Raw genomic sequence first — 11,570 nt, forward strand, 5'->3', positions numbered from 1 at the left:
ATTCCACTCCTCAGGTGCCACAGCAGACCTAGTTAGAGCATTGGAAACATATTTTATTCATTAACTGCTGGGGGTGGAAGAAGGTGCTGACATTCACCAGGGAGCCAGGAGAGGCCCCGCCTCTGAGCTGGGAGGAGCTCCTGCACAGCGCATGGCCAAAGGGGCGTGGTCAATAAGGGGCAGGGCCTTGCCGCCATCTTTAATGCTGCGTCCCTGAGAGTGAGGAGAGCTGGCTTCCCCCTCAGGACTAACCTAGGAGAGCGCCAGTCCTCGGAGTGTTGGGTCACTCCACAGGGAGGAGCAGAGCTCCCTTCTCAGAGCAGGTTGAGAGAGACACCCAGATTGGGGACTCTCATGGGTCATGCCTCCAGGGACTCACGGAACTCCCTTCTCCTCAGAGCAGTCTCCGTGGACTCTTGGCTTAGGGACTTTTGTGAGTTGTGTCTCTAGGGATGCCTGGGGTTCCATTCTCCTCAGAGCAGCCTGAGGGAGATGTCTGGTTTGGGGACCCTTGTGGGTCACATTGTAGGGACACTGTGGGGCAGCCTCATCCTTACTGCAGCCTGAGGGATATGCCAGACCTGGGGAGCCTCGTGGGTCACGTCTCTTAGTAGCCCTGGGTTTCCTTCTCCTCAGAGCTGCCTGGGGCTGTTGCCAGGGTTGCTGTGCTTGGCCAAAGGGGGCGTGGTCAATCAGGGGTGGGGCCTCACCGCCATCTTTAATGCCGCCTTTTAGAAATTGAGGATCCTGCTTCCCCCTCAGGACCAACCCGGGAGAGCCCTATTCCTGGGAGTATTGGGTCACTCCACATGGAGGGACAGAGCTCCCTTCTCAGAGCAGATTGAGAGAGACCCAGGTTGGGGACTCTTGTGGGTCATGCCTCCAGGGGCTCACGGAGCTCCCTTCTCCTCAGAGCAGCCTCAGCGCGGACTCTGGGCTTAGGGACTTTTGTGAGTCATGTCTTAGGGATGCCTGGGGCTCCCTTCTCCTAACATTGGCCTGAGGGAGACGCCAGATGTGGGGAGCCTTGTGGGTTGCAACTCTATGTAGGCCCTGGGTTTTCTTCTCCTCAGAGTGGCCTGAGGGAGATGCCTGGTGTGTGGACCCTCATGGTTTATGTCTCTTTGATGCCTGGGGTTTCCTTCTCCTCTGAGTAGCCTGGGGGAGATGCCTGGCTTGGGGACCCTCATGGGTTATATTTTTAGAGAAGCCTGGGGTTTTCTGCTCAGAGCAGCCTGAGGAGATGCGTAGCATGGGGACCCTCATGGGTCATGTCTCGAGGGACACCTGTGATTCCCTTTTCCTCAGAGCAGCCTCAGAGAGGTGGCTCAGAATCTTCTGGCAGCTCTGGCAGCCGGTGAGTGGATGGTGGGAAGCATGTGGAGCAAACCCTGTCCTGGACCTGAGAGCTGAGGGCATCCTTGGCTGTCAGCCCCACTGTGTCCTTCACAATTTCATCCTGGCTCCCTGTGCAGCAGTGACCCTTCCTTAGGCTGTGACCCTCATCATCTTAACATAGTGACTCAGGGTGGTTTCTAGGGAACCTGGCAGGGAGGAAGGAGAAATGTGTAGGGAGGTAGGAATGTACAGCCTAAGGGAAGGGGACCTCAGTCCCCTCATGTTTTTTGTGGAACTGAACTCATGAACCACATTTTTCTTTTTCTTCAATCTCTGCTTAGTTTTTTTTTCCAATTTTTTTAGTTGTAGAAGGGCACTATATATTTATTTTATTTATTTTATGTGGTGGTGAGGATCAAAACCAGTGCCTCACACATGCTAGGCAAGTGCTCTACCACTGAGCTACCACAGCCACAGGTTTTTCTTTTGGTGGAGAGTTTAATTAGCAAGAAGCCACCCCTCCAGGACCCTCTTGCTAAGGCCTTCCCCTCCAGACCCTGCCTCTCCTCTAGACCCCACCTATATTCTATGGCCTGGCTTGTCCTCCTGAACCACCCTTCCCCCTCCTTACTACCCTGCCTATCCTCTAGGTCCTACTCATGTTCCAGGGCCTGTCCCTTCCTCAGGTCCCACCCCTCTGTGAAGCCCTGCCCCCTTGTGACTTATTCTCCCCCTCCTTCAGACCCTATCTCTCCTCCAGATCTTTCCCTTCTTCCTGTCCTGCCCCTCCTGCAGACCTCACCCCTCCTCTTTAAAAAAATTTTTTTCTGTTGCACATGGACACAATGCCTTTATTTTGTTTATTTATTTTTATGTGGTGCTTAGGTTTGAACCCAGTGCCTCACACATGCTAGGCAACTGCTCTACCACTGAGCCATAACCCCAGCCCAACCTTCCTCCTCTTTAAGACCTTGACTTTTCTCCAGACCCCACTTGTCTTCCAGGCCCCCCCTCCTCCTGACCTTCTGTCCCCCTCCTCCAGACTCTGCCCCTGCTAGTCTAGGATGAGCAGCTCCCTGGCTGCTGTGCTAATTGGCAGTATATTTGTAATGGTGCACAAATAACATATTTTGTATAAACACTGACATCCTGCATTGGATGAATTATCTTGACTAGTATCAAAATTTGACATACCATAAAATAAATTTAGAAAAGTCACCTCTCTCTCTCTTTTATTCTCTATAGATCATGAACATTTGAAATAAAATTAGAATTTGTTAAAGGGCAGATGACAGCCAGCCTTGAGCCCTGATGATCCCAGGATCCCATCCAGTGGGAGAACTCTAAGTATCAGTCCAAGCTTTTGTATGCTAATTGATTCATTTATTTTTCTTATTTTAGAGTTATTTTGCTATGTAATTCCCTATGGCCTTTGGTTCTGTGTAATAGGTTTTTGCTGTTCAATTTTTAATTAATATTCTTTCAATTTTCTACAGAATTTTTAAAATATTTTTTTAGTTGTCAATGGATCTTTTTATTCTATTTATTTATTTTGTTTATTTATATGTGGTGCTGAGGATTGAACCCAGGGCCTAACACATTCCAGGCAAATGCTCTGCCTTTGCGCCACAACTCTAGCCGTGTATAGAGTATTTTGATTCTGAGAATCTCAAGTGTTTTAGGTCCAACATGTTTCCTTAAGAGGAGTGATTATTCATTTTCTATTTGATTACAAAAATAAGACAAATTCATTTTTTTGTGGTTCTGAGGGTTGGTCCTAGGGACTCCTGCATGCTAGGGAATCTTTCTACATCCCCAGCTCCATAGATCCTTTAGTTGTCATTAGCTTCATGATGAGCTAGTGACAATAAAATTACTTAGAAGTTCAACTAGAGTTAGACTCATACAAGAGTGTGGGCATCCATAGCTCCTTGTGATTTCTAAAAGGTAAGTGTTTTCTCACAACACAGCAGCATCTAATATAATTTCTGGACCAAGCTGACACCTCTGCTTTTCTTGGATTACCAATTCCTGCAGAGTTCTTGGAGGAGATGACTATTTCTTTGACTATTTGTCCCAGTCACAAATATTTGGTTATATTGCTGCTGAAAAGGTATGCATAGAAATAAAATAGAGACAAGGATTCTTTGGGATAAATGATTCAGACATAGTGAGTCAATTTGCATTAGGACTTTTTTTTATATAAAGTCACTCTTTCAGGAAAGTTAAACCAGGAGTTGAAATAGAATCTCTAAAATGTCATTTTTTCTCTTCTATTGATCAAGTTTTAAGAAGGCAAACCTAGAACCTAGTGACAGCATAAAAATAGAAGGAGTTTACTTATGTTATTACTTCAACATGAAATATGTAAAAGAAGCACATACTTTGAATTTTATATTAGTTTGAACTATTTGATTTTTGTGTTATGAATGTTCATAATAAAATACAGAACTAGCTAAGAATGTCAGTTACCAGTAATTAACTGTATGAATAATTAAACAAGTAAGTGTTTGAGAAAATATAACCATGTCCTAAGGTTTTACTTTAGAGTAGTTTAATGTTTTTTTTTTTTTGTTTTTTTTTTTTTTTTTTTTTTGGTGTGGAGGTACTGGGGATTGAATCCAGGGGCACTTAATCATTGAGCCACATCCCCAGCCCTTTTTTATATTTTATTTAGAGGCAGGTTTTCACAGAGTTACTTTTTTTTTTTTTAATATTTATTTTTAGTTAATATTTATTTTAGTTCTCGGCGGACACAACATCTTTGTTGGTATGTGGTGCTGAGGATCGAACCCGGGCCGCACGCATGCCAGGCATGGCGCGCTACCACTTGAGCCACATCCCCAGCCCCTCACAGAGTTACTTAAGGCCTCACTAAGTTGCTGAGGCTGGCTTTGAACTCGAAATCCTCCTGCCTCAGCCCCCCAAGATGCTGAGATTACAGGCATGTGCCACCATGCCAGGCTTAGTTTTATCTTTATACAGAGATTGAAAAGAAAGTGCAGAGATTTCCCAGGTAGCCTCAATCTGGTTTCTTCCCGTGTTATGACTTAGGTGAGCTGTCTCTAAAGTGTTAACATCTTAGACCATTTGTGATGAAGAAAAAATAATGGTATGTTAACATTAACTGAAGTTACATATCCTTTGGATTCTCAGTTCTGTGTCTTCCTGTTCTAGGATCCCATCTAGGAGCCAACATGACATCCAGTCATCATGTCTCCATAGACTTCTCTTGGGGTGACAGTTTCTATGAACTTCCTTGTTCTGATGACCTTGAGAGCATTGAGGACGACTTGTCAGGTATTTTTATAATTTTTTTTTGAATTTTCCTTTTTTCATATTTAAACTGGGGCTGTGGGTCTGGGGGAGGCAGGTCACAGAGGTGAAGAGCTGCTCTGTCATCTCTTGTTTTTATTGTCATATTAATATTGACTGTGCTCACCTGGCTGAGGCAGTGCCTTTCAGGTTTCCTTGTGTTTCTCATATTTAGCCTGGGGCTATTGGACTGGGGGAAGCTGGTCACTGAGATGAAAAGCAGCTCTATCATCTCATGCCCTCAAGGTGAAATGGTAGTATTGATTGTGCTCACCTGCTTGAGGAAGGGCCTTTCAGGTTTCTTACAGTGAAGTTACTTTTTTTGCATGTCCACATTGTCTGTTCTTCTGGAGGAAGTTGTAATGCAGAGCCCATGCTTAGGGATCAGAGAGTTAACTTTACCTCCTTGATGACTGTGTCTCTTTCAATTATATGGAATTCTTCTGCACAAGAGGTTTCTACTCAACCTCATTTGTTTGTGTATTCAGTCATTTATATATATCAGTCATCTGGATAGTTTGATTAAGCTGTTTTTTGTTCTCCCCCCATTTTTAAATACTACTTTGCAGCTCAATTCATCCCTACTTTAACCATTGGGAATTCTTTCCATTGGAGATCATTCCATTATCTCCTGTTGTCCTTTAACATATTTTCTGGTTTTGTCCCAAAGTTTTTTCTTTCTGATATTTAAATTACCCTGACTTATATATTTACTGTGTTACTCTTAGTATCAGCCATTTCTTCAAAGAGTCATGGCTCCTTTGATTGGACAGTGATATTAAAATCTTTCATCTGGCAGGGGCTGGGGTTGTGGCTCAGTGGCAGTGTACTCATCTGCCATGTGTGAGGCACTGGGTTCGATCCTCAGCACCACATAAAAATAAACAAATAAAATAAAGGTCTTTAAACAAGTGTATAAAAATATTTCATCTTGCATCTTGATCCACACAACTGACAATGCAAAGAAGTTTATGTGTATTCTAATCTTTTCATACCCCCTAGTTATAACTATGTTTATGTGGAACCATCTGTGAATGTATTAAGCAAAATGTGAGTTTATACTGATCTGCAGTCAATGGATTCTGACCCATTATGACATAGATCCCTCTGCCTTCATTTCTTGTTTATCATAACTTCTCACCCCATCATTGGGAAATCTAGCTCCCAGTTTCTGCCATATAATTTATTCATTGTTCCATTATGAGCAAGGAATTCATTATTGCTCCAGATTATGGACTGTGACATAATAAGAAATACACATTCAGCCTCTGCACCCAGTTCCTGGTGCAGCACTCCTAAAATCTTTATATTTGCTGAGTGACAGAGGTGTTAGGAGCATTTTTTTTGTCCTAATATTGATTCTTTTACCTTGGTTATTTGCACAGAGCTCCTAAATCCTGCAGAATCTCCTGCAGGCCTAGGAGGGGCTTGTGCTTTAATAAGGACTTTTGGTGGGCTCTAGGGAAGCTTCAGGATGGAGGATGGTCATGAGAAAAACCACAGGAAGGGTGGTGCACCATAACTCCATGTAGATGGAGACTACTGTGCTGGGAGGCACCTGGGCCTCATCCTGCACAACTCTTCCTCTGTAATTTTGTCTTTTCTAGAATTTCATAAAAGGTAAACCATACAGCATGTAGCCTCTTCAGCCTGGCTTATTTCACTTAGTGTACCAGGTAGAATTTATCTATTTCTCTGTGTAGGGTGGTAGTTCATTCCTTTATATTCTGTGTTTGTTATGCATTCAGGTATGGGAGGACATTCTTTTTTTTTTTGAATTTTAATATGTATTTTTTAGTTTTCGGCGGACACAACATCTTTGTATGTGGTGCTGAGGATTGAACCCGGGCCGCATGTATGCCAGGTGAGCACGCTACCGCTTGAGCCACATCCCCAGCCCTGGGAGGACATTCTTATTTGTGATCTGATCAGCATCATAGAGCTGCTATTCATAATTATATGCTAGTTTTGTTTTGACATACTTTTTCAAAGAATTTGTCTAAAAGAAGATGATTTATAGGGACACTGTTGGGTTATAGATTGGACTTTTTTGCTTTGGGAAGAACTGGCACATCATCTTCCAAAATGGCCATGCCACATGTTCTCCTAGTAATGCCTGAGACTGCTGGTATCTCACATCCTGCAGCTGTTGGTGCACTGCTGTTTCTAATAGCTGTGCCATACTACCTCACTATTGTTTTAATTTATGATTCCCTGATGATATGGGATGCTGAGCATCATTTTGTATAACTATGTGCCATCTTTTACAGAGTAGGAAAAAAGTGTGTGTGTGTGTGTGTGTGTGTGTGTGTGTGTGTGTGTGTGTATGTATGTATGCATGTGTGCATATGTGAGTTGTGCGTGTGTGGTGCTGGGGATTGTACCACAGGGCTCACATAAACTAGGCAAGTGCTCTACCACTGAGCTAATCCCATCCTTTAAAAAATTTCCTAGGCTGGGCTCAAGTTTGCAATCTTCTTGCCTCAACCTTTTCAGTAATTGGGGTTGTTGGCATGCAACAGTGCACTTCGTAAAAAATTGAACTTTATAAAGTCCATGTTATTGGTATTTTTTTTCAGTCAATTGGTATTTGGTATTGTGAGTTAAAACTTATCTGCAAGGACTGGCGAAGTAGCTCAGTATTAGAAAGTTTGTACAGCATGTGTGAGGCCCTACATTCAAAATCCCCCAAAATAAATATACACTACCATTACTAAATCTAAGATTACATAGATTTTCTTATTTCTTTCCAGATTTTTTTTTAGTTTTATCACATTTTAGTTGTGGACTATTATGAGTTAATTTTTGTAGGAGTTTCTGTTTGTGTCTACATTAATTTCACTTCATAAGGTTTGAATAATTTGTTCAATCACCATTTCTTAAAAAACAAGGATACTAGGTTTCATTTTAGTTTGAATTTCCAAAATCATGGCCTTGAGTAATCTAGATACAGTACTGAATTTCATCCATTTCTCAGGAATGTCATGGGGTGCCCATACACCACTGAATTGAAGCACTCTGTGCTGGGTCCTAATGACCACCAGAGGGTATGTGCCACCTTCATGGATATGGCAGTGTCATAATACTGTTACGGTGGAGTGATAATGCTAACATGTTGTCTGTGTGCAGCCTCTAATGCTAATGTATTATCCATAGTAGCCTTTGATGCTATTGTGACCATATGTGGCCTCTCAGACAAATATAGTGTCCACAGAGTAGCATTGAACACTAATATAACAGCTTCCATATTAATATAATGTCCACATCATGGCCTCTAATACTAAAATAATATTCATAACATGACATCAAAAATTAATATAATAGCTACCCTGTGGTCTCTAATCCAAATATAATATACATACTATAATATCTAAAGCAAAATAGTATCTCCCTGTGATCTTTAATACTAATATGATATCTATAGTGTAGCACCTAAGGCTAATATAATAGCTGCCCTGTGTCCTTTTTGTTTTTATGGTATCCATAGCTATTATGGTTTAGATATGAGTTATCCTTTAAAAAACTCATGTGAGTCAATGAGATAAAATTTAAATGTGTAATGACTGGATCCTGAGAGCATTAACCTATATCAGTGCACCAACTTAATGAAAGCATTAACCTAATTATCCACTGATAGGGATTAACTGGGTGGTAACTGGACAAGGTGGGTAAATGGTGGCATTCCTTTGAGGTTAATATTTTGTCCCTGGGGAGAAGAGCGCTCATGTCCCGTTCTGTCCCCCCCCCCTTCTTGTTTGCCAGCTTTTCTTCTCTACAGTTTTGGCAATGATGTTCTGCTTCAATTTGGACCAAGAGCTCAGTGGTAGAGTGCTTGCCTAGCATGTGTGAGGCACTAGGCTCAATTCTCAGCACTGCATATAAATAAATAAAGTCCATTAATTACTAAAAATTTTTTTTAAATGAGCAATTGAGTTGTGTGTCTTTGGAGTGAGACCTCTGAAACCACAAGCAGCAAATAAGCTTTTCCTTTTTAAATTTTTTCTTGTCAGATCTTTTGGTCACAGTGGTGAAAAAGCTGACTAAATCAGTGAGTGGGTTTTTGCTATGAATAATCTATACTATTCAGTAGTCTTTAGAGATGGTTTGTTGGGGGAGAAAGTTTGAAAAATTTAGAGATAAAGCTGGGAAAGGTTTAGTAAGTTGCAGGTGGAGCTTAATGAGGGATTCTGGTGGGTTCTCAGAAGTCTAAAATGCCAATAGGATTGTAAAAAACAAAGAATGGAGTTGTAAGGTTTCAGAGGAAGAGGACTGTATTGAAATATGACTAGAGGGCATTCATATTACACTCTTGCTAGGAAGTTGTCTACATTTTGCCTGTGTCCTGAGACATTCTATGAGTTTGAATTAAAAGGTGATGAACTAATTAATCTGGCAAAAGAAATTTCAAGGCAACACAGCATTCAGGTAGTGAGATGGATATTGCTGGTGACCTTTAGTCAAATTTACTGTGGATCAAATCAGAAAGCAGAGCAGAAAGATTTTAACAATTTCCAGTTTGCCCAGAAAAATGTAAAACTGGGATGAAGGAAGTTGTTATTGTTCAGGACATTACCAACACTGCAGAGATGTTAAATTACTTTATCCAGAGACAATATCAAAGATGGCTTGTGGGCATCTTAGGAATTGAAAAGATCTCACCTATCTCTGGCTCAAGGTTATAAAAGTAAAAATTCTTTGAGATCATTTGTGCACCTGCTTGAACAAGAGGGTTGGGAAGTTGTTTCACCATGCCAGGCACTCAGAGGATACTACAGCCATAGTCATAGAAATCTTGCCTACTGGTTGAGATGTAAAAGAACTTGGCATCAACCACATGGTGCCTCTGAGAGTATATGTATGAAGTGAGAAGGCAGCTGGAACTGTAGTGGAGACCCCCAAGATTAAGAGATTCCAGTACCATGGAGAGTCTGCCAAGGAAAGCTGTGGGAATCAAACAGATGTATAAACTGAGAGAGTCTTGTGGGTTGCAACCAGCAAAGCCATAGGGCAGAGCTGCACAAGCCCTTTTGGAGAGAACATCACCATGCCATGTGCCTCAGATGCTGGTTGTGGAACTATAGGTTTTGTGTGCCCAACTGAGTGTTAGTGTTTGTTTGGTCCCACTGATACCAGTCTTGGAGATCAAGAACAGGTCCTTGTTTCCCTGATGTTGAAGATTAAACACCCGTGAAATGCTTAGGTAAGCATAGAAACCAAGTTTTATTTAAGAAAGAAATGAAGATAGACTTCTCCAAAGAGAAGGGAGCTCAGAGTTGAATGTCTGTGGGGATGGGTGTGTCTTGCTCTTTTATATACCCCAGACCCCCCACATATGTGCCTAAGGGCAGGAAGAAGCAGGAATGTGACATATCTGGTCCCCCCAGGCTAGGCAGGATTGCATGCAGATTGCTTTTTCGGCAAAGAAAGCATGTGGGGAGTCAGTACAGTGGGCTTATTTTATATAATTATTCTCTTAACCTTATGTTTCCACCATCCTCATCTATCTCTCCTTGACACCACTCCTTCTTTAAAAGACCCTGTGCTGTTATTTGTTGATTTTTATGTAATTTGCTTTTGATTTTTATGGGAGCTCATTGCAGAGAATTTGCCTTGAATCTCAGAAGAGACTTTGGACTTGGCCTTTTGAGTATGTTGTTAAGAATATATGGACTCTTGGGCTGAGATGTAGCTCAGTGGCAAAGCATCTGCCTTGCATCCACAAAGCCCTGGGTTTGACCCCTGGTAATAAAAGGAGAGAGAGGGAGCGAGAGAGAGAGAGAGAGAGAGAGAGAGAGAGAGAGAGAGAGAGAGAGAGGAAGAAGAAGAAGGAGGAGGAGGAGGAGGAGGAGGAGGAGGATGAGGGAGGGAGGGAGGGAGGAGGGAGGAGTGAGAGAGAGAGAAGGGAGGAGGGAGGAGGGAGGAGGGAGGAGGGAGGGAGAGAATGAGAATATTTTGTTTCTTGGAAATGGACTCAAAATATTTTGCATTGTGAGTGGTGGACCTGAGCTTTTCTGGGCCAGGGTCAGAATACTATGGTTTAGATATGAAAACTCATGTGAGAGAAAATGCAAGAAAGTTTGCAGGTGAAATGATTGGATAGTGACAGCCTTAAACTGATCAACATGTTAATTCACCCATAAGGAAAACCTAATAATTGTAGGTAGGTAAAGTGTGGTTGGAGGAGCACTGGAGGCATTCCTTTGGGAATATATTTTTTCCCTGGTCTCTCCTTCCTGTTTGGCATGTTCTGACCCACTCTCCTCCTCCACACCCTTGGGTGAGGTGATGGTGTTCTGTCTCACTTCAGGCCCAGAGACATGAATCCACTTTCTGTGAATGGAGACTTTGGAAACTGTGAGTGCCAAATCAAAATTTTTATTCTCTAAAATTGTTCTTGTCACAATTTTTAGACACAGTGGAAAAAAAAGCTTACTAAAACAATACTGCCTAGAAATAATATAATAGTGGCCCTTTGACTTTTTATGCTAATGTAATATCCATAAATAGCATCTAGAATTAATTTAAAAGCTACCATATAACCTTTAATAGTATTATGATATCAATACTATAGTATCCAAAACTAACATAAGCCTGCACTCTGGTCTTTAATACTGTTTCGACAACTCAGTTCTTATCCTCAATGTCAATTCTATAATGAGTGCACAGTTTTGAGAAAAAGGAAAAAGAAGGTTTATTGCTTTGATAGCAAAGGAGAAACACAGGTGACTCCTGTCCCAAAGTCTATGATTCTGCCCATCAGGAACAGAGGCCTTTTAAAGAGATTATTCAAAAGCTACATTGCATGTGTTCTCTGTCTGGAATTGTAATCTACTTGTTAATTTCAGAGATAGTAATTTCTGAGATCTTCTTGTACCATCCCCAAATTCTGTATGACTTAATTCCTAAGGTGGATGTGT

This window comes from Urocitellus parryii, chromosome 14 (assembly GCF_045843805.1).
Source record: "Urocitellus parryii isolate mUroPar1 chromosome 14, mUroPar1.hap1, whole genome shotgun sequence".
NCBI lineage: Eukaryota > Metazoa > Chordata > Mammalia > Rodentia > Sciuridae > Urocitellus > Urocitellus parryii.